The 23,231-nt window shown below is 51.9% G+C and overlaps 1 long non-coding RNA gene and 1 pseudogene across 1 annotated transcript; one reads left to right on the top strand and one right to left on the bottom strand.

The window, feature by feature from the left end:
* Window positions 1-244: 244 nt before the first annotated feature.
* The window catches only part of LOC149363095 (uncharacterized), a 35,735-nt pseudogene continuing 12,748 nt past the window's right edge, over window positions 245-23,231 (bottom strand).
* LOC149363096 (uncharacterized) lies at window positions 5,781-8,163 on the top strand. Its single transcript, XR_016288555.1, has 3 exons — window positions 5,781-6,000; window positions 6,068-6,184; window positions 7,943-8,163. It is a non-coding gene; the product is annotated as an uncharacterized LOC149363096 (long non-coding RNA).

The raw sequence follows: 23,231 nt of genomic DNA, 5'->3' as shown, positions 1-23,231 counted from the left end.
ATATTTCATAGCTGAGACGTTCAGATCAAGCATGTTCCTGAGAAACGCCCTAATCATCAGGTCAGATCACCCTTCAGTGGAAGTGGATTATACACAGGCCACTGCTGCGCAGTAAAAAAATATGACTACAGCACACCAGCCAGTATTGCAAAACGCAATAGATATATACATTTATTACTTGTCGTTCTCAAGACCAAACGGCGCAAACTTTTGTACATCTTGAAGCGACTGATTGTGATGGGAACTAAGAGGGACATTCGGTGGGGGAAGACAGCTCACTGCTGTTCGTGGCACCAAGTTTCTTGTTTTGGCGCTCAATAATCCAAACCTTCGTTTTCTTTACCATATACCACCCCAAGAAGAGGAACAAAACGCCCATAGTAAAATGGAGACCTGCTAAGGAGTAGAACACGCTGTTATATGAGCCATTCTTGTCTCGGAAGAAACCTGCAAGCCAAGTGGAATAAAATTATTAGTATCCTACACAAACTGGCATTTCTTTCTCTGTGTAAAAATTACGCAAGCATTGCTCAAGAATTACTGAACCAAATATGTAAATGGGTGCGCACTGAGCTCGCAGCAGTATGGGGCTCCATAAAACACTATTAGGTTTTTTTCTCTTTACCATGTATTTGAAGCCATAGCTGCAAGAGTTACTTCGGTTTCGGTAGCCATGGCTATGCGGAAAGTTTGGAGAGAGCATTTCGTGCCTGGTCTTTGAATCAAGTTCTGGCAGGAGCACTGAAGCTCTGAGATGGGAGCTGGCGAATACTTCGGCTGTATACCGTGGAGGGCGCTCGCGTGTATTCTTCTCTGCTTGTATAATTTTCACCTCTCTATAAGAGCAAAGTGCCGCCAGTGCACCGATACACGGTTTACACAAGGCTGAGACGTACTCAGCAATACGCCTACTAGATTGACGGTTCCTTGACAAGCATGGGCAGTAGCAGCAGGGAAGCCAGGTGTGACGAGAACTGGCCACCGCACGTGCACCTCGTAATCTAAAGTAGGTCTCCGCTCAGCCCCAAATGTTTGCATCACCACATTTTGCATAGGGCAAAAACGCCAACCGCATTCATTCTCTGTGAGATGACTCATTGTCATCTCGTTGGTGTCTGACAACCTCAACATTCACGGGACGATGCCATCCTGGTGGCTTCTGACAGTGTCAGTTAACCAGACGCTGGTCAACTACGACACGCTTTTAAAAGAGAATTTGTGCATTGCTTCAAAGAAAATTTGAGTTGCATCGTCGCAGTAAACTAGAGAAAAATTGAACATGTTTTCCCCACGGTAACTAACAAATGTAGCTGAAAACCATGTTACGAGTCGTATTTGCACTTGCAGTTTATCCATTTTCAATAGACTTGTGCCTACCATGGGATACCCATCCAGAACAAAATAATTTGAAACTACGGCGGAAGTTATACACCTACGGCTCCGAAAATGCTTACGAGGACACTCGGAAGCTCGTTGTTCTTTAAAAAAAAGATTACAAGTAAATACTTTCTTAAATACTCTCTCAGTGCACAGGAGTCGCCGCGTATCAGAATCAATAAGAGCGTACGTGAAATGTGTCATGTAACATTTAGAGACCAGATAATTAGTTCTTCTGCGTACCAGTTTTTCTACACCTAATGCAACAGTGCAGTGCGCCCAGATTCACAAAGCTATCAACAAGAAAGCGAAGTAGAACACTGAAAGTTGTTCATAGAATGACGAGGAAAGTCCATCCATATCATGTGGCAATTGCGCCATTTAAGCACCACCTTTCTACAGAAAAATAAACATTCAGTTGTTTCCGAGCTTCTCGTGTGCAACTCACCTAATATTGCAGGATTGCAAAACAGCATCGGCACCACAAAGATTCCAGTGGTGGCCCACGCTGCTGGAACAGCCTCAACACCGAAGTGGTCAGCCACGACCACGTGCTTTATCGTTGTCAGGCAGCCAAGGAATATCCACGCAACTGCTGTACAGACGACATACGCACTGAATGTTCTCGTCAACCCAACCAAAGCAAAACTTGCTGCGAGGAGGAAATAGCAAGCGCCGGCGAGTACTGTGCGGCTTTTAAATCCCATGTCTGCCAAGAACGGCAGGACTGTGCGGCCAAAAAGCTGCGATGGCGCCGAGAACACTATCGTCATTCCGGCCTGAAAGGGTGTTGCGTCGCGGTCTAGCGCCGAGTCCACGATGGTCGCCGAAAACACATATTCAGAGTAGTCGCACAGGACAGCGCCGAACACAAGAACCCAATAGGCCGGCCTCAGTAGAAGTGTTCCAAGCGGCAATGTGTTCTGCTTCTCCCAAGCCTCATCTTGTGATTTAGTGTCATCATGCACGTTAACCGCGTTTCTTTTGCGGTTAGTTTGAGGGTGGGCTGGCATCGTGCTAACAACAGACAGCGACCGTGAGCACTGCTCATTTCCTCCTGATGCGGCTGAAGTGTTGTGAACTGAAATTTCAGTCGTTCGGTTTCTTTCAGTGCTGCTACGTTTTTCATATTCCCTGTCGTCTATGTTAGCCACTAGACTTGGTGAGGGTATGCTTTTGTCAACTGTTTTCTCTCCCAAAGCGCTTCCGTGCTTTAGAGCACCAGCTCCAGTTTTATCTTTCGAAATATCGCACAACCTTCTTTTTTTATGCAGAGCGACTTTCGGCTCAGTTCAGGCTCTTTAAGTGCGTACACAAGAGGTGTAACGTTCAGGCTAATGGCACCCAAAAGCAGAAACATATGACGGAAGGAAAAAACAGCATCAAGTTGTGACAGAAGAGGCGGGTAGACCAGCGACGAGAGCGAGTATCCGGCGTAACGAATGCCTGTGGCTGTTGCCCTATACTTGTCGAAGTACCTCATCAGGAGCACGGTAACTACCACGGCTACAATCCCAGATCCAGTGCCTGCGAAGATGAAAGGCAAGAGAAAGATGAGGCAGTAACCCAGTGGCATAGAATATATTTTTTTTTGTGAGCTGATTAAGATTTGTGACTGCCCAGAATGCACTTCACGCTGACCGCCGTATTAAGAAAGAGTTTTGTTTAGCTTTGAACTGCATTGATACCTGATTCTAAACCAGAAGCAGCGTTGGGCTGCGATAGATAGTGTAAGAAATTGTCATTTTTTTGTAATTGTGTTCACCGCAGACAACAGTAGAAAGAAAGAAAGATATGATTGAGTGAGAGGGGAATGAGCACAATGGAACAATTCTTCCACCCCTGCGGATTGGTAGTATAGTGGCCGTTGGAGAAATGCGGTAGGAAGCCGAGGAGGAGAAAATGGGTCAAGGCCCTGGAGTTCAGTGGGAATGTATGAAGAAATGGGGGGGGGGGGGGGTGAAGGAAAGGAGCCGCTTGACAGAATAGTGACTCGAGCAAACAGGCTAAAGGGGGCGGTAACAGTACCGTGTTGCCGTGGGCCTTCCTCGCCTGCCGCTGGCTTTTTCGTTTCTTTGGCCTGCTGCGTCTCGTACGAATGTTTTGTGTTGGTTCCTGAGTCGAGACGTTCTGTTCATGTGGGCTGCGGCATGTCGTGGAATTCTGGATTCCTAGCCTCGTTCCATGTGCGGCTACTTGTCTCCCGGGAGCTCGAATTCTTAGCGAAACCTTGCCCTTCAGCTTTCCTTTGACTCCGGCGGAGTCTTCGTATTGCCAGTCTGCGGAGAACGTCGAGCGTCCCATGTGACCGTAGGCTCAGCTGGCTGACTGACAGTCTCGAGCCAGCCACATCCTTTCCAAAGACTCGTCACCCAGAGCTGCACTTAATCATCGTCACCTCGCCACTTCTACAGCGCCTCAGCTGTACAAGCATCAGGACTCTTCCGCAGTTGGCCAGTCACCGCCCCGCAGAGGACACTGACACAACACAGACCCGGCGCGCAGTCGCCACCCGCGAGTAGTACCCGTCCTCCAACTTGCAGCCAATATAGACCCCTCCACAGCGACGCAAGAAGAAAGGCCTTGGCCAAGCACATTAACATGAGGTCATACTCCTCAAAGCACGTATTCTCTGCAGAGACGCCAGCCCCTGCCACGAAGCGCTTCTGCTGTGTCTACCGTCAACGCGAACCTCGGGAAGGAAATAGCGAGCACCACTGTCCAAAGCCGAAACAGCATAACGGGCGCCGAGGAAGACGCTGTCGCGCTTGCCATCAAGCACGCTCACATCATCCAGCAACTGACTACGATTATCAGGGACTAGCAGCAAGCCTGCAGAGCATACCTAAATGGGGTGCTCTGCCTGGTGGCAACCTACATTATGCGCAATCACTCCCTTTACATATCCCCGCGACACTACTTGATTAATCCCGGCTCAGAAAGGCATAGAGCGCAATGACATAGCTGAGAAGATAGCTCGAGGGCGTACATTCCGAGCCTTTTCGTTATCCACCCGCGAACCTTCATCCCCACTAACGTACAGAGAAATGGTCGAGTATCGCCGGCTTACTCCCAGGAAAAAGGCAGTCCCCAACAATGACCTGTATCGTCAGAAAGCCACTGTATAGGGAAATATGCAAGCGCGCACTCTACAATAGACATAATGATACAGGAATATCTGGCAAGCACAATTGCCCGCTATTGCATGGTCGGCGTGCGGCGAGATTTGAAACTTCCTCCGCATGGTTTGGAACTGCCTTGCGCAAATTAAAAATTATAATTCTCAGTAAGACAGCAATGAGTAGTGGGAGGCGAAGGTTCGTTTCGTGGTTTACAAAAGCATTTAATGAGGAAGCTCGAAACGTTCTGTTTACCTTGCTCCTTGATTTAAAGTTTTTTTGCCCCGGGGCAGCAACTTTCACTTCAGAAAGCGGAAAAGGTGCATAATGAACGCGGGACGAAGACAGAGTAAAATTTGTCCAACGCTCAATTAGACAAACAAAATAGTGTAGCAACTCTCATAGCAGAACTTCCGACGGCATTTTTGCAGAAGAACTTTAATTCAAACTATGTTATAATTGCTGTTGGGCATAAAATGCGACTACGGGCTGTATAGAGAGGAAATATGGATTCCTTGATGCCAACTCATGCAAGCAAAATCACGTTATTCATGGCGCTGTTTGGCCAAATAAAATAAAATCATCACTGGATTAATTTAGACCAGCCCGTCTTAGTTTTCCTCAGGGCATGCACGGATGAATGCGTGCGTACTTACACCGCTACACTGTAAACACAAATAAGCCCAAATAGGAGTATAAATGGCTAGTGTCCGCTTTTAAACTCCTTTTTGAAAATTGCGCAATCGACTTTAAGTTGTAAAAAAGAGGAAATCCTCCTTTTTTACTGCCGTCGCGAAATCGAGGAGTAAAATAAAGCATTTACATGATTTTACTACTTTTCCAAGCAGGAGTATGTCGGCTTCAGTACTCCTTCAGGCCCTTTATGCACTCCTTAGTGTCTGCCCGCCGCCTAGTGGCAGCTGCCGGTTCGCTGCACTTGCAGGTGAGGACGCCGGCTCTGTCGTCGCTGCCTGCTCGCCTCTGCTTTTGCTGCTTCACGCACGTTTGTCATGTTACAAGACACCGGATCGCCGCAACCTCGCGCACCAATGTGCGCCGCAGACAGTGCCTGTGAAGCCCCCAGTGTATTCGGAGAACGCTTGGTGTTGCATCGCCTGCGACGGCAGTCTGCGAGAGGCTTAGCCAGCCGAGCTCAGCCGAGCCAACATGGCGGTGTGTGACGCGTCGACCTCCCCGAAGCCGCCAGTTTGCCACCCGCTCCTTTGCGCGCTCTTGTCGTGACGTAAGACTGGACATCATCGACCTTAGCAGCAACGCAGCAACGTGCTGCAATGAACGTCTCACTCAAGCCAGCAATATGTGCAGAAGCAGCGGCTAGTCATTCATTGTCTACGCAGCATACAAGTGTTGGCTGCTGCCGTTTCGCCGCGCCGACATGGCGGTGTGTGTGTGACGCACCAGTTTTCTCGACATCGTCGGCCCCTCGTTCTTTCGCTGTATTGCAAGAATACTAAAGACCGGATTATCATCGTCGTGTGTTCTGGTAAGCAGTATTAAACTCTCCTTTGATGCCATAGACGCGCATGCACTTAACGCCGCTCCCTTTTCAGTGTGCGTAGACTTGCTGTGAACCACGGGTGCGCCGAGATGAAAGACTTAACGAGAACAGCAAAACAGCGAAGGCTTCATTGTGGTCCGGTGGAGCCAACTCACACAGCAGGCATGAAGTAAGCATCTGAGAAATTTGTTGTTGCATGCGGCTGAAAAAAAGAGTGTGGCACTGCAGTCGTGGCTGTTACTCTAACATGTACAGCTGGAAGTACGGTCAGTTCTTCTAGGGACCAAATTTTCTTCATGCGTTCACGCCCCATGAATATGGAAAAGCTGTACAGGCAATGACAGGTGAAAATGCACAGCTTTGGGGTCTGTGAATTTTTGTCACGTTATTACGAACAGTGCTGAGAACCCTGCCCTAATCGGTTGCTTCCTTTCCTGTGTTTTAAGAGGGCCTTGTTATGCAAACAATGCAAGCGATTTTATTCTTTTCAGTCATAGCACAGGACATGGCGACGCCTTAGCGATCACGGAGATTAGCTAAACTGTTACATTTTCCGAGTTGGTGGCATCTTAACGTTGCAGCGATTTTTGGCAGCGGACATGAGGTTTCAACCATACTGAACGCTGCCTTTTCTGGATGGTTAGGCGTCTAGTTCCAAAATGTGGTATCTTGTAAGCTCCTCGCATTTGAAAAATGTTAAAAGAAGTTTCCACTTCGCGTGCAGTTTCCGAACACATTCCATTATGTGAAACTCGTGGAGGCAAGCGTTCCGGTTCAGACTGCTGATCCCAGGAAGGCAGCGAAAGAAAAAGAATAAAGCATACGCCAGTGTACAAGATCCCCTGCTCGTGCTGGACGTAGTACATTGGCGAAAGCAAGCATTTCCCAGAAAAACTGAAGCAGCACAAAGCGGATGCCAAACAAATGAACAAGGAAGGAAGCGCGGGTTGACAAGACTGACTTCGAGGGAACTATCCTTGCATCAACTGGCTACGATCAGTGACCCGGCGGATGACTAACCGAAGGCTTAAAAAAAGGCAAGCTGTGACTCACTCGCAGTCACACCTGCTGAAAGAACCAAGATTCCGAAACATGTTTTTTTTTTTGATTGGCGTTCTTTCCCGAAAGTATATTCCTTTCCCAGCCAGATAGGCCTGTGTAGAATGTTTTCTTTTGAACCCTGGCCACGAATGTGAGGGCAAAGCTTAACAGAAGACAGGTGGCGGCGGGAGGGTGGGTCTGGTGGTAGCTTTCTATTCCTAACAATGCCTGCTATGTCAGTCACCCTTGCCCTGCCTTTGACCTATACACAGAATGACGACGTCCTGAAAATGCGTAGCTGCGGGCTCTCCCATCAAGGAAATTGCATGTAAGCTTCCGCTGCGTGTATGCAAAGCGCTGTATTTTGTTTGCATGTTTTGATTTCAGTAATTGGTTCTGATATGGTGCCTGAAAAGCATGAGGAACCTCTGACAAGTAAAAAAAAAATTATATCTCGAGGCCTCTTTCGGTGCAGGAACGCAGCCAAAGGCAGCGCGAATGGGCAAGTGCCTCAGTAAGACCATTTTATTTTTTTCAGTTTTATGCTTTGCGGAAAAAATGTTCCCTATCTATGCTGCTTCCCATTCGCCGTATTGCCTTAACGTTTACGAAAGCGGCTCTCTGGAATTTGTGATTCCCTGAAAACCGCGTTTAGCCGCTGTCATCCGACAGGGTACAGGTATGTATTAGCTAGTTGATTACCTACTATGTTCTACTAGCTAATCTTTAGTCATGAAAAACGTTTAAACTTCAATAATACCTACTTTATTTAAAAGTGCACTCTGAACGGCTTTGGGACGTTGACTTCTACACTTGAAGCACGTCATACTTCAAGCTTAGAGGTGCAATTCCTCTGATGCATTTTTTTTTCTAATCTTTCTTTCAGAAGGAGCCTGTATGTTGACAGCGAAGCATTTCAAGGTTCCCTCCTTGCTTTCAAGTGTGGCATCTCTATTTTCATTCCTTAACCCACGCTGTACCCAAAGACAGCGTGGGTTAAGGCACTCTTCTTTTCTACAGGGGCCAAGACGTAGGTTCTCTGTAACCGTCGAAAGCAAGCTGCCGAACACGTCTCAAATGTTTTGTACCCAATAAAATATTGTTTGAAATAAATCACTGTAAGTTCATCGACGCATTTATCCTGGAATATCAAGCTCTAAAATGAGCCTTCCATACGAATACTTTATTTCAAATCGGCTTCCGCATCAAGTGAAGTAATATACTCGTCTGGGAATCAAATGTAACCCTATAGTAAGAAAAATTTCTCGAAAAATTTCCTGTCAAAACTACTTAAAAGGAACAGGCACGTACTCCTGAAATGTACTATAAAAGTAGCTGCAAAGGAGTATATAATACTTCTATTAATTACCATGCTAACTCCTTTGTGATCACAACTTTACTCCTAAATAAACTCCCGTCTGCAGAGCGGTAACACTTTACTCCTTCTAGCACTCCGAAAGTACCCCTTCAAGCAGAGGAGTAGACGATATACTCCTATTCTGAGGAGTATAAAAACCCCTTTTCGGGAGTGCGCTACGCGATGAGCCATTTACTCCTATCCGGGTGTTTTTCGGTTTGCAGTGTAGTAGAACCTTTGTTGGTGCTGAATCCCCAGTCAAGCAGTGTGTGCATTACGATAACTACCCAAGACACGCATAATATGTAGTTATGTAGGTAGCATAAAGAGCTGCACGGTTTATCGCATTTCACGTTGAAGTAACTCAAACCTCCAGGAGATGCGGCTGCTTATATACACTTTAGAAAATTATGCTTACCTTGCACAAATCCGAAGGTGAAAGTCATCCAAGGTATGTTAGGGGCCCATTGTGATGCGAAAATGCCGCACCAAAACAACACGCTTCCAATGAGTCCAATTGTTGAAATAGAAAATCTCTTTTGCAGGGCAACGGCAATCAGGGCTGTGGATGAAAAAATTAGAGGCTTAACACACACAAAAAAGAGCGCACGATGAAGCGTAAAGAAAGGGGTGTAATGAGGGGTTTATCGCTCCAAAGTGGCATTTGGTGCAAGACAGAAACCTTTGACATCATCATCATCAGCAGCAGCAGCAGCATGACTTGCTCACTACAGGCCAAAGGCCTCTCTCTCCCCTCTCCAATTAACCCAGTCCTACGGCAGCCGCGGAAACCTTAACCTCATAAACTTTTTTAATCACCTAACTCTCTGCCGCAGTCGGCACACGCTTATCTTTTTTTGAACTATGTCGTTAACCCTAACGGCCATCGCTTACCTAGCCTTCGTATTACGTGCCCTGCCCAAGCCAATAGGGTGACATTAACCCGTGTTGCTTCCCTAACCCACTCTGCTATCGCCGGTTTCTTAGAGTTCCACTAAACATTTTCGCTTCTATACCTCGCTGCATTGTCCGCAGTAAAGGGCTTCACAATAACTTTCCCTGCCTCGAGAATTTTACCGCGGGCTGACAAAGCACTGCACATTTTTACTACAATGTTGATATCTTAGGTTCGCAGGTTTAGGTCAATAAACAACCAGTTGAAGTTTAGCGTTTGTCCTGTGTGTCTTTCCTACTTTCTATCTTAGTTCGGCGTGAATAAGTGCACTCGACTTACCACGACCAATTAGCTATCGTTTACGCAGTTAAAGTTTTACATTTCGCCTCTAAGCAAGACGTTCGCCATCGCGGGATTTCGTCTGGAGTCCTTGGACTCGCCAGCTAAACGCTAATCCAGTGATCCACCGAGACGGGCTACGATTATATTGATGTTAAATGTTGCTTTGACCCATATGGATCAGTTCAGCCATCAATAAAGCGCCATTTAGTAGGTCTTTAAGCTCCTGTGTCGAAGGACAGGCAACGTTGGGAAATCCTTTGTTCCGTGCTTTTGCGATCGGCGTCAGCGGGTCCCGCTTGGAAGCATCCAGCACACATGGTTCTCCTAGGAGGCTCAGAGTACTCGCTTTCTACTCGACGACAATTGCTCCCAGGCCGGTCGTAATGGGCCACCAGGAGAGGCCCCGGCCCTCATCTGGCTTTAACAACGTTTTTTTGTTGCGTCGAAGTGCGGCCGTCTTTTACTGGAAGAGACGGCGGGCTGAACATTGGACACAAAAGCGCCCAACTTCCTGTGTCGTCTTACGGGCCGAGAGCCAGCCAGCGAGCAGGCGGTCGTTATCTGCACCAGTCGCTGCGCCAGGTCAGGAGACAAATTTCTTGCTTCCGGTGTTACCTCTCCTGTGTGCCTGCCGCACGAATAGGGTGTTATTACGCACCGGTTCCGGCCACACGTGTCGGCCAGCTCGCCATGGAACAACCCGCGCTGATCTACCGCAGCCTACGTGACCTCGCCGGCATTCTCCTCACTCTAGCTCGAACACGTGGCAGGGGCGTGACCACAAGTGAGAGGAAATATCAGACTGCGCGAAAGTGAACGTTCAAGCCACTCCCTCCTGGGCGAGGCCGTCGTCCACCTAGAGACTCTAGGGAATGGGAGAATATAACTCGGCTGTGTTTGTGGCTGAAACACTCTCCTCTTTGCTCTTACCCTTCTAAAAATGTAAATAAAGCCACTCATAATCTTCCTCTATTCACCCAACTCATTGACTCGACGGCACTCCTGTCCTGGTGCTGAGAGCGGGTGTCGACTTCATCGCGGTTCCGTCAAGCAGCAGCGGCGACCTCGAAACCCCATTCCCAACACCTGCTTGGCAGTGGTGTGATGAGCCGGGTGACATTGCGCTGCATCCGTGGGCGAGTGTTTGGTTTTTACTTTGGATCGAGGTGGCGCCGCCCTGGTTAGCTGGCTGCCTATTGTGCTCCGCTTTCACCTGACTTTGGCCTGGTCCAGTGCCTCGCCTGCCCCTGGATTAACTCTCCATTGCTTGAGGAAGGCAGGCTTCCGAAGCACGTGAACACCATTGGCAACACGGCCCGCTGCCGAGCTGGTCTTCCTAGCACCTCCAAAACTCTGCAGCGGCGCGGCGCCTCAGTAACCCTAACGCGCCACGCCTGCACCTCTGCAATGCAGAGACTGACCAAGCCCCTGCAGCCGACACCCACCGATGCCTCGCCGGCCTCAGCTTCTTCCGATACCGCCGCCGCGGGGCCTACTGTAACCACGCTGACAGCCATGTCTCAACCGGATACGTTCAACTTCGCCCACGCCACCGCGCGCATTCCTGTCGCATTCAACGCTGTCAGCGACGCTGGGAGCACCGCATCGACCACCGCGGCGCAGCCGGCAACGTTCGTCGTCGCCGCAGCGTCCACTGCTAGCCAACTCCACGCTCTAAGGTACGCCAAGAGCTTCGGGTGCATAGACGCGTCGCAGCCGGCTGCGTTCTTCGCCGCCGCCAGTGCAGCCGCGCCTACTCCAGCCACTTTTGCCGTTGACCCCAAGAGCTGCAGCCCGCCACCCACGTCACAGATTGCGTCTCAGGCGGACGACATGTCGGCAGACATGGCCCTTACGGCGTCCTCGGTAGACGACACTCCACCCCAGAAATTGGCCGGAGCACCATCGGTGCTATCCCTAAGCCTGCTTCCGCCACCCGGCCCCGCGCCGACCTCATCACTGTTGGCGTCCAACTTCCCCTTGGTGCCCTCACTCCCAAGCTTCCTCTCTGCGGCGTGCTCGCCGCAGTCATCTCCACTGCACAACTCTCCTCCAATACCAGCGCAGACATCACCCTTCAGGCCAAGTGAGCCCAAACCCTTGTGTTTTTAAAAAAACTCATTCTCCCCTCACCGCCCACCTCCTACTTTCTATCACGCATCTTCACCTCCACGGTAAGCCTATCAGCATTAAAATATATGCCCCTATCCTCCCATCTCATGCCTCGGCGTCATCCATGACGTCGGTGGCCACTTCACCAAAGATGGCCTCATGCATGATCTCGAATATTTCACAACACATATTTTTGCTGCTCGCATGATGGGCGCCACTCAATCGGTGCTCATACCTTTCGCTGCTACCGTCATCCCCCACTTTGTATACTTCAACCTGTTGGCTTTGGATGCCGTCTTCATAAATCTAAGCCTCCCATCTGCACCCGTTGTCTCACTCTAGGACACCGCACCCACAAATGCCCCAGCACAGCGTTCCGGCCAAGTGCCGTCGCTGTGCTGCTCTTCTACCCGCCGATCCTTCCGCTGATGTATGTGCCCAGTCCTGGTGCATACATTGCCAGGTAAACACCCACCCCTCCCTCGACCCCACTTGCCCCTTTCTCAATGCTAAACATGCGAGTGTGCCAAAGCTGCATAGCTCCGACGCCTAGCTTTGTGCCCGGCCACGCAATGCACCTCCACCTCCTCCTCTGATCACGAACCTCCATCTGTTCCGATCACGTAACCGCCAGGCTCCTACACCCCAAAGTTAAAGGATCCTCGGTGCCAGCATCCCTCACTTCCACTACACCGCCCTTTTCATCTTTGACTGACTAGAGCCGCTCCTTCAACTTACGGCTCGCAATGCTGGAACGCCACCAGCGAGAGGAAGAGCGCATTTCCGACGATCTGCAACAGCAGATCCATGCCTTGACGCGAACCCTCCAGACAACCACTTGCTCTCTTACCCCCAAGCTTACTAAGCTAAATGAGCACCTTGCCATGTTCACCACTCCCTCCTCCACCGCCCAGGTCGCCCGTTTGGCTGATCTTTTCGAAACCGCCACATAGGCACACCACACTCGCTCGGTTCAGCTATAGAGACTTCGGTTCTCCAGATTCTTACCACTGTTGGGACTGGGTGTCCGAGCCATGAAACGGTCGAGGCGACGGTGAGTCAAACGACTTTTATGTACAGTATGTACAAGGGCTTTTACATGATGCAAGGGTCAAGAGCACCACGGGCTAGCACAAAGAAGAAGGGCGGCCCCGGCGGCGAGCGTAGCTCCGGCGTGATGGCTCTTCTGCTGCCCGTCTGCTCTCGGGTTCAGCGCGGCTCCGCTTTTAAAGCCGCTGGTAACGGTTACGGCAGCCAGCCGTTCAAATCCTCCAATCAGGTCACGGCACTGGCCACCGTTCAAATTAGACCAATGGTCGAGAGCCGGCGAGCGTCGGAGGAGTTCGCAACGACGGAGAGGAGGGGAGGAGGAAGTGTCCGTGTCGCCGCCGCGGTGGCGGGATGAGTCACGTTGCACGTCGCGACATGTCCGCGAGAGTCTGGGCCTGCTTTGAGCGCCGGCGGGCGCGCAGCGCTGGTTTAGACAAGCCCGCCAGCGAAATGGGAGCTCCGGCACTACACCACCCTCCAAGCACAATCCAAGCAATTAGAATCCTTCACTTCTCTGCTCCAATCCATGCATGAGTCACTGCCCCCGGTCAAAAAGAAGGAACGCATACCCTCACGAACCTCTACCTCTGCACTATCATAATGGCGTTTGGCGAGGACCTCGAGATCGTACAGTGAAACAGCCGAAATCTTTGCCATAATAAGAACCCCTTCAACCAGTATCTACTCCCCCACCCCTCCTTGCCCCGTTTTCTCCTTCTACAGGATACTCGGACGGCCCGCACTGTCCCAGGCTACCGCACGTACCATGCCGTTATGGCCACACCCCTTGCGTCAATTTATGTACGCAGCGACGTGCTCGTCGAGCCACTTGGCATCCACTCCGCCCTCCTTAAATATTTAGTTCGTGTGGTCTGTTACCACCCTTCTTCCCGCATCTCACTCGCCCTTTTGTCTTTCTACAACCCCCCTATCACTTCTTTATTCTCTGCTCTGGGCAAGTTCCTTCACTCTCTTCCTTCTACCTTCCATCTCCTCTCTGGTGGTGACTTTAATGCCCCTCACACATTCTGGGGCTACCCCCAACCCCTGAAACCAGGCCGCCTCTTCCATTGTCTGGCCCAGGAACGCCACCTCACCCTTCTTTATACTCCTCGCTCCCCTATTTGAGCGGGCACTGCCTTATAGCACCCCACGACACCCGACGTCACTTGCTCTCGGGGTTCACTTTCTTTTCACTGGAAGATGACGGCCGAAACTCTTCTCGGCGACCACTTTATCATTTGTATTACCACATCTCCTTCACACATCCCTTGATATCATCCTTTTATAAACACGGAATGGCGCGCATTTCGCACTAATCTCGCCTCCGACTCCTTTAAATCCTAAGACGACTGAACGTCTCGCATCTGTGGAGCGCTGATGTCCAGTAGCCATCGCGTTCACTCTCGTCACGCAATCCCAGACCGCGATCCTCATCATCTCTATTTATGGCGTCACCGTGAACGTCTTCAACGCTCCTTTCGCTCCTAGCCCCACAATGCCCAACTTTCCACCCAGATCACTGCTCTGTGGGCCGAGATCGTCGCCCACTGCGCCTCCCTCGAGCACTGAGCACTCTCGTTGGAGTGCTCTTAGCGATGGCCTTGACTCTGCATTGCATTCCTGATCCACATGGTCTCTCTTTAAATCCCTCCTTGGCACTAAGCCTCCCCTTGCTCCCACTCTAGCTTCAGCCGTCACTCAGGGGACTCCCTCCGATGTTTTTGATCAGCTCGTCGCGCTACCTCTCGCCTCCTCAAGCACCCTCCTACCCAGTGTACTCGGGCGGACCTAACCCCAATCTGGACACCTCCTTCACACTCCGTGAGCTGGAATCAGGTCTGGCTGCCAATTCTGCAAGCTCGGCTCCCATTGAGGGTGCCATTACATACACTACACTTCGCAACCTTCTTGACTGCGCCAAAGAACTCCTCCTTCAAATCTACAAAGAGGCCTGAGACAGCGGCAGCCTGCCGAGCTCCTGGACCTCCTCCCTCATTTCCATGATTCCAAAGCCGAGCAAACCTCCCTCTCTCTCTAACCTCCGCCCAATCTCCGTGACGCCGTGCGTTGCTGAGACGCTTGAGCGAATGGCCCTGATTCGTCTCTCTAATTTTCTTGTGGCGAGGGAGTTCGTCCCTCATTCTCTCATTGGCTTCCGACGCCACATCTGTGCACAGGACATGTTTCTGATTCTCTAGCAGACCTTCCTGTCACATACCCACACAAATTCACGCACTTGTAACCGTCGATGTTCGCAAGGCCTTCGACGGGGTTTGCCACGAACAGATCCTTTCTCAACTCGCTTCTAGTGGCTCCCGCACGTGCTCTTATACCCGCTAATTCCTCTCTAAACGTGTGGCTCACTTTCGAGTAGACACCCATCTTTCTGACGCACACCACCCTACCCGTGGCACTCCTCAAGGGGCTGTTCCCTCTCTCACTCTTTTCAATCTCTCTATGGCCCCTCTCGTCTCCCAGCTCGCTGAAATTCCCGACCTGCATCATATATTTTAGCCGAAGACATCACTCTCTGGTGTTCGTCTGGCTCTCCCGGTCACGTGCTGGACACCCTGCAACGTGGCCTAGGTATCATCGATACCTTTCTCACCACCGGGGGCCTGTTTCCTGCTGAAGTGAAATCCGAGCTTATCCTTCTCAACCATTCCTCCTACCAGCGCTCACACAACCACTTCGTCTCTCTCCACTTTTCTGACTCTCCCATTCCTGTTGTCACGCAGTGCACAGTTCTTGGCTTCCCTTTGCATACGGCGAAGAATGTGCAAACCCTCCACCACGCTGTCAACACCTGCCACTCGGTTACACACCTCTTGCGGCACGTCGTCGCTCGACGCTCAGGTCTCCACGAGACTCATGCGTGCCGAGTTGCCCACGCGCTGGCCCTCAATAAGGTCTTCTACTTTTTACGCTGTGCTTCCTTCACTCAGACTAAACTAAACGCTCTCAACGTAACCTCCGCAGCACTGCCTCTACCGCTAAGCTCTTTGCCACAGGCTTCTTCCATCCTCTCCGTTCTGTTCTAACTGTCCTTCATGAACCACAGCTTTCCCTGCTTCCCCTTACATGCCAGGGTCAGTGGTTATTTACTCAAGCGGGTATCTCGCCCATTCCAATCACCCCTGTTATCTTTCCTATTCCCACAGCGGCTCCTGATCTTCGTATCCTCCCCTCCCGATCAACATGTCCCCCTCCTGCCCGCCGGCCGTTGTAATGTGTAGCGCAGCACCATTCCTCTCTCTTTGATACGCAGGGTGTAGCCAAAGCGGATGCCTCCTTCATGACTCCTCGAGGTTCCTCCGGCTATGCCCTGTACCGTTCCCACCTCCCCACTCCTGAAACCCACACCAGCGGGCCGTATCAACGCCCTCCGGACGCACTGTCCCTCGAGGTCCTCGCCATTGCGCATGCCCTCCAGTCATTTGCCCACCTTCCTTACCTCTAAGAGTACGCAGTCTATTCAGACTCACAAGCCGCTATACCCTTCACCAAAGTATTCTCCAGGCTCACTACCCGTCTAGACGAATTCGCTCGCCAAATTGACGAACCATTTAAGGAGCAAGAGGGTCCCCGTGCGACAACTTGTGCCATCTCGCGGCCTAAAAAGGAGGCCCAGCTCCACACCCTCCCTAACTCCTGCACGGCAAGCGAAACCTTCAGTGATGGCGAGGCCACGCACTAGCCTCACCATCTGGCAGTGGAACTGTTGATGCTTTGGTTCCAAGCGGCGACTTGTTCACTAGTTCCTAGCTTGGACAGGCGGCCCCGACGTGCTCGCGCCGCAAGAGCCGTGCAATCCGCTTACCGTGCCCAGCTACCTGCCCATCGTCCCCATTTTTCCTACACCCCGTCGGGTTGCATTCTTTGCATGCCGTGCACTCACTACCATCTCCCAACCGTTAGACGCCCTTGGAATAGATCATTTCATCGAACTCGTGGCTCAGCACACTCGGGATAACAGTCTGTTCATCCTCAACGTATACAGACGTATCCACAACGTATCCACTTGTATACAACGTATCCACAACTTATACGACCGACTATTCACGCTTGCCCCTCCTAATTGTAGGACTCTTCAACACCCCACATACGGCCAGAGGCTACACAACCGACATCCCAAAGGGGTGCAGCGCATGGCTCGCAGCTCAACAGGCCGGCTTCTCCCTTCTCGCAGATCGCAACCACCCCTACTCGCATCGGGAACAGCATCTGCGCAGACGCAGCTCCCGACCTCACTTTCAACCACCGCTCCCCTCACGCCGCGTAGTGTAACATCCAGGAGAATCTGGGTAGTGATCACTACATTATTGAGATTCTCCTACAATCAGGCCAAACACGCAGACCCCCCGTGGTGCTACCATCACGAAGTGGGACTCATTCAGCACCTCCAGATTCATTGATTCGACTCAGCTCTTACTCTAGACACCATATCAGAGATAGCTACTTAGACCGACCAACTTGATCGTGTAATCGTGTATTCCGCGCCCTGATTCACAGCGTCCCAGAGGACAACCCTGCATAGGCAATGGATTCCCATCTCATGCACCTATGGGAGGCCCAGGCGGGTCTTCAGCGGAGATGGCGGCGTAAGCGCTGGAATCGAGCCCTAAGACGCCAGCTGGCCCAGCTCAAGAAGGAGGTTGAGACGCATACGGCGACCCTATCTCGACAAAATTTGCAATCCCTCTTTAACAGGTTGGACGACAACATGAGCCTGCCCCTGACCAGGAACCTATTCCGCCATCTCATTGATTCGACTCAGTCCAAGACACACCAGCAACACAATCTTATAAAGCTCATACACACTTCCGAGGCCCCCTCACACGAACTCCTCGAGGAGCTTCCCGATCATCTACTTTCTCGCTTATCCCTCCGCAGACCACCCTAACTACACAGGCTCAGCCAACGATCTCCTGGACCGACCGATCACCGAGGCGGAAGTCGGGGCAGAACATCAGCGCCACAAAGGTCTTCAGCACCTGTCCCCGACGGAGTGTACAACAAGGCACGCCACAACCTCGATTCCCTCTCCGTCAAAGCCCTAACCGACTACTTCAACGAATGCTGGATGCGCGGCACTCTCCCACCTCAGTGGAAGGACGCCGGAGTAGTCTTTACTCCGGAATCTGGCAAACCACTTCTCCCCGTTAACTTTCGTCCCATCTCTTTTACTTCGTGTGTGGGTGAGCTCATCGAGCACGTTCTCCATAACCGGCTCAGCCGATATCTGGAGAGTAACAACCTCATGCCTTTGGGCATGTTTGGTTTCCGCCCAGGTTTATCCATCCAGGACGTTTTTTTGACAACTCAAGCACCACATCCTTGACTCCCCCGCGGAAGACCCCAAGGCTATCCTTGGCGTCGACCTGGCAAAAGCTTTCGATAACGTTACCCACGCAGCCGTCTTAGAAGGCTTCCACGAGCTAGGCCTAGGTCAGCGGATGTACAATTACGTGCGCGACTTCCTCTCCGAACGCACAGCCGCACTCACCTTGGGCAATCACCAGCTCCCCGGTGTTTCACTGGGAGCACGGGGAACGCCTCAGGGTGCTGTGCTGTCTCCTATCCTCTTCAACATAGCCCTTCTCCAACTCCCCCACCAACTCGCCCAAGTTCCCGACATACATTTCAGCTTCTATGATGACCACATCACTGTCTGGGCCAATGTAGGCAGTGATGGCGACATGGAACACAACCTACAGTTGGCCCTCAACATCATCGACTCGTACATTCACGCGCGCGGCCTAGCCTGCTCCCCTTCCAAATTAGAACTATTCCTTGACCGCCCAGGCCGCACGACCCCGCCAACCCTCCCATCTCATTTAAACTGGGGAACCACCCCATTCTCCTCGTCTCAAAGATTCGCATCCTGGGCCTCGTCCTTCACTCCCATGGCGCTCACGGGCGACACCATCCAAGCTCTCCAAACCCAAACGCAGCAAGTCACACGTCTAATCCGGCCAGTGGCGAACCGGCGAGCTGCTCTGCGAGAGCGGAACACTCTCCGCCTCACCCTAGCCTACATCACGAGCCAAGCGGTGTACTCATTCCCCTACCTCCCCCTAAAGCAGAAGGAGCGGGACCGCATCAACGCGGCCCTAAGGAGCTGCATGAACGTCGCTCTCCGCCTACCCACCAGCACCTCTACTGCTCGGCTCCTCAATCTCGGTACCCACAACACATTTGAGGTGCTGGCAGAAGTAACTCTAACAGCACAGCTGCCTCGCCTGTCGGGTACCGTGACAGGCCGCACTCTACTATTTCAGCTAGGCATAGCCCCAATCATTCATCCTACTGAGGAGGCCCCCCTGCATCCTGACCTACGCTCCCATCTCACCATCCATCCCATCCGTAAGAACATGCACCCCGCGCACGACGGAGAACGCAGGGCAGCCCGAACCAAAGCCCTGCACAAGCTGTACGGCGACAACCGAGGTAGCCTACGTGGACGTGGCAGCGTACTCGTCGGGCTCCCGCATGGTCCTCGCCATCGCTAACAATCAGGCCCGATTACTCGCATCAAGCTCCATCACCACAGATTCATCAGAAATTGCAGAGGAAGCAGCCATTGCGCTCGCTCTCATCTCTACCTCTGCCACCAAAATTCTGTCCGACTCGAAATCCGCCCTATCCAATTTCGCTAAAGGCGTGATATCCCGCACCGCGGCGCGGCTTCCGCGCTTCTGGCATCCCACCCACCCTGTAACCCTTATCTGGACCCCGCATACGCAGGCCTCCCCGATAACGAGGAGGTCCACACCCTCGCCCGAGATCTCACTTTCCGGGCTGAAGTTGAACCCCTTCCGCCATCCCAGGAGCGTCTGCTTACCTTCAGATATATACTTACGCGCTACCGAGATACCCGGCGGGTTTACGCACCGCCTGTTTCCTTTCTAACTCTAACCCATGCCTCCTACTGGCGCGGACTCCATACCCGTACTGCTCCCTGCCCTATTCTTCTTCATGCCCGCTACTCCGATCAATTCCTATTGTCCTGTAAGCTGTGCGAGAAACCGGAAGAGTTTATTATTATCCTTCTCACAAGCCCTACCTTCCCACACCCTCCATCGCCAACCAAGGCGGAGTGATACTGGGAGACTCTCCTGGCCTGCTTCGCTGCTGCGGACCAGCGCAGGATAATTATCGACGCCTTGAAGCGGATAGCGGTCCAAGGAGTGCCCATTGCCCTTTAAAGGCAACCCCTTAAGGGTTCCTTCGTGCCACGTAAGGGGAGGCAGGGTTTGCCCCGCCTGCATTGCTTGGCAATAAATGTTTCCACTACCACCACCGTAGCCGAGTTGGACAGATTTGACGCCCTAAGGCAGGATTGTGAAATGCGGCACAACCGGCATGAAGGGTACATACTCCATAAAGCGCGGCCGAAATATAGCGGCTAGAGAGACAGTCAAAGAGTTAGCTAGGTATAATTCCGCGAGAGCTCGTTCAAAAAAACATATGGAAATGGCACGGTGTGATATGCACACCAAACTGTCGAGGGATTTTAAGAACGCGGCACTCGCACGGAAGCCGGGTATATATTAAGTGGTTTGGTTTGGTTTATGGGGTTTAACGTCCCAAAGCGACTAAGGCTATGAGAGACGCCGTAGTGGAGGGCTCCGGAAATTTCGACCACCTGCGGTTCTTTAACGTGCACTGACATCGCACAGTACACGGGCCTCTAGAATTTCTCCTCCAAAGAAATTCTAGCCGCCGCGGCCGGTATCGAACCCGCGTCTTTCGTGACTCTAAAACTGTGATTCTAAATTTTGCTCAGCGCCGAGTTCATGTCTCTACTTTTGACATACTGGACTCGCACGATGCACCACCGCCCCGCCAAGTGGAGCTGATATGGGTGACTGCGCACTCCGGGAATCTCGAAAACGAGGCCGCCAACCTTTTAGCCCGAGGTTCTTTAAACCGGGCTCAAGTGGCCTCGGATTGGGGATTCACAAAGGAGCGCATCCACTCAGCCAGCTGACTCAGGCATACGACGCCTCACGCCAGCTCTTCCCCCCGCCTCACCCCTCCCTAGATAATGAACACGCAACACTGGCACAGACTAAAGACACACACTCTCCCCTCACCCCTTACCATAGCCCACTATCATCCCTCCTTTCCCACTCATGTTTCCGCCCTATGCCCAGAACCCTTCGCTTCTTCCCTCCATATCCTTTCGCTCAGCCTGGCGGACCCTCCCCCGCGAGACCTAGAGAACCTCAAGACCTGGGAGGACTGGGAGACCCTGCTGCGTTCGGAGGACCCGGCCGTGCAGACCATCGCCACCGGCCGGGCTGCCAATGTTATGGACCTTAGGAACATAAAAACTTGGGTGCAGTAGGGTCGTGCGGGGACCCTGGGGCGTGCCCCGAATTCCTGTTAAAGATTTTCTCTCTCTCGACAATGGTGCGTCTGACAGTTGAGCGCCGTGCGTGACACCCCCGCGTTGCGCGTGTGCATGTCCAAATGCTGTGTGCGCGACGGACACGAGGAGCGGAGAGATGAATTGTAAAAAAAACCGAGGTGTGAAGGAAGACACCGCAGCGGAAGTCTGCTCATCCAAGCATGGAGGTGGCAGCTGTCGGACATTAGGTCTGTGCTGCCGGGCACTTCCCTTGAATCATCGACGCAAGCCTACTGCTTCCCTTTCAAGTTTTTAGGTGGCAGCCAAAGGATTAAGGAACGCCTTAGACGAGGCTTGGCTACGGTTTTCGTGCTGCTGCTGCCAAGTTCTTGGGGCGGCTGACAGGAGTTCTTCAGCTTCTTCCCGTGTTCATCTCCGGGAAGAGCCATAGAGCTCGTGTGGGTCCCGGCTCACTCGCAGCTAGCAGGCAACACCATCGCTGACTTACGTGCCCGAGAAATGTCACTCCGGGCTGAGCACGAGCCGGAAGAGCTACCGCACCCGGTCACGAGCTTTCGGGACATTACCCGGATGTTCCGAGAGGAAAGGTGCAGACGGCCAGAACCGCATTCCAACCTTACCAGGCAACAACAGACGAGCCTGCGCCGAGGGCAAGCGGGATCGCTTGCGCATCCCGTACTGATGAACCGCATCTACCCTGCGGAACACGATACGCTCTGTCCTTTTTGCAAAAGAGAAAAGTGCACCCTGCTGCACGTCTTGGCAGAGTGAGCTGAACTGACCCCCCCCCCCCCCCCCATCCTCTCCTTCCCGCCAACACCCCCAATCCCAACCGCTTGAGCGATGGGAGATCTTGTTATCCAGCCCCGCCCTACCGATTCAGCTCGCACTGACGGGCATCGGCCAGGAGCTGCTGGGATGATATGGGTCCCGTAACTAGGGAACCGCCCCGTCTGGTGCCTTCGTGCTCCACCGATTCATTTCGGGCCCAATAAATGTTGATTCATCACCCGTTTTTTTCCACCTGGCTCTCCACTGCAGCTTCCTTCGGAATAACGCCAGCGACGCGTCGCAAATCATAACCCGCGTCATTGATACCTGCAAGGCATTCCCGCTTCACCTGGGACGCTCTATAGCTGGTGAGCTCTTTCCTTTAATTTGTAGTGTTGTACGCGTGGTGAGTGCACGTTTTTCTTGGTGTTTTCGTTTCTATAAGCCGCCTGGGAATCTGTAACTATGTATTTCGATGCGGAGTGCGTTGCGGCTAGGGCTATCGCTACTTCCTCCATAGCCTGTGTATCCCTGTTACGAACTGAAAGCCCGTCCACGACTTGCATTTGGTGCGCCACTGAGATTTTTGATATGTCTTGTACAGAACCCGCAGCATCCAGGCTCCTTCTTCTGTGGAATAGCACCCGTTCATCTTCTTGCTCCTCGCCACTCGTCTAGCCTGATGATGCTCCAGGTGCATGTTTTGGGAAGCGGAAGCGTAAGGAATTTTCTCTTCCACTCTTTAGGTATATTTTGTCTCCCAGCCACTTGCTGCGGAAAGCTAAAGTTTAAATCTTCTAAGACCCTGCGGCTGGTCGTAGTTGTGGCCAGTCGTATTACCTGGCTTGTAGGATGGGCGCTATTCAATTCATCATCCGTATTGTGTACCCCTAGCTTTAGCAGACGCTCCGTAGATGCTTTCATGGCTAGGCCGATTGCCTTCGAATAAGAACGTCCTGATGATTTAGATTGGTGTTCCTCATACGAAGGTATGGGGCCCCATACACTATCCTGCAGATGACAAAGGCCTGTATTAGTCTAAGGGTATCCTGTTCCTTCATGCCGTTTTTCTTGCTTGTTATCCGAGATATCATACGGATGACTTGTTCACACACCGTTCGGAGCTTGGTGATCGCTGCTGCGTTCACACCCTTGTTGTTAATAGGCAGCCCCAAAATCCGTATTGTTTCCATCTCGGGAATAGGTGTATCATGGGCCGAGATTTCCAGCGATGCAGTATCCCCCTTCCCTCGCAGGACGAGGAGCTC

Source organism: Amblyomma mixtum, chromosome 2 (genome assembly GCF_055824585.1).
Source record: "Amblyomma mixtum isolate Tamu chromosome 2, ASM5582458v1, whole genome shotgun sequence".
In the NCBI taxonomy this organism is placed as follows: domain Eukaryota; kingdom Metazoa; phylum Arthropoda; class Arachnida; order Ixodida; family Ixodidae; genus Amblyomma; species Amblyomma mixtum.
This window is presented reverse-complemented; position numbering and strand designations above follow the sequence as displayed.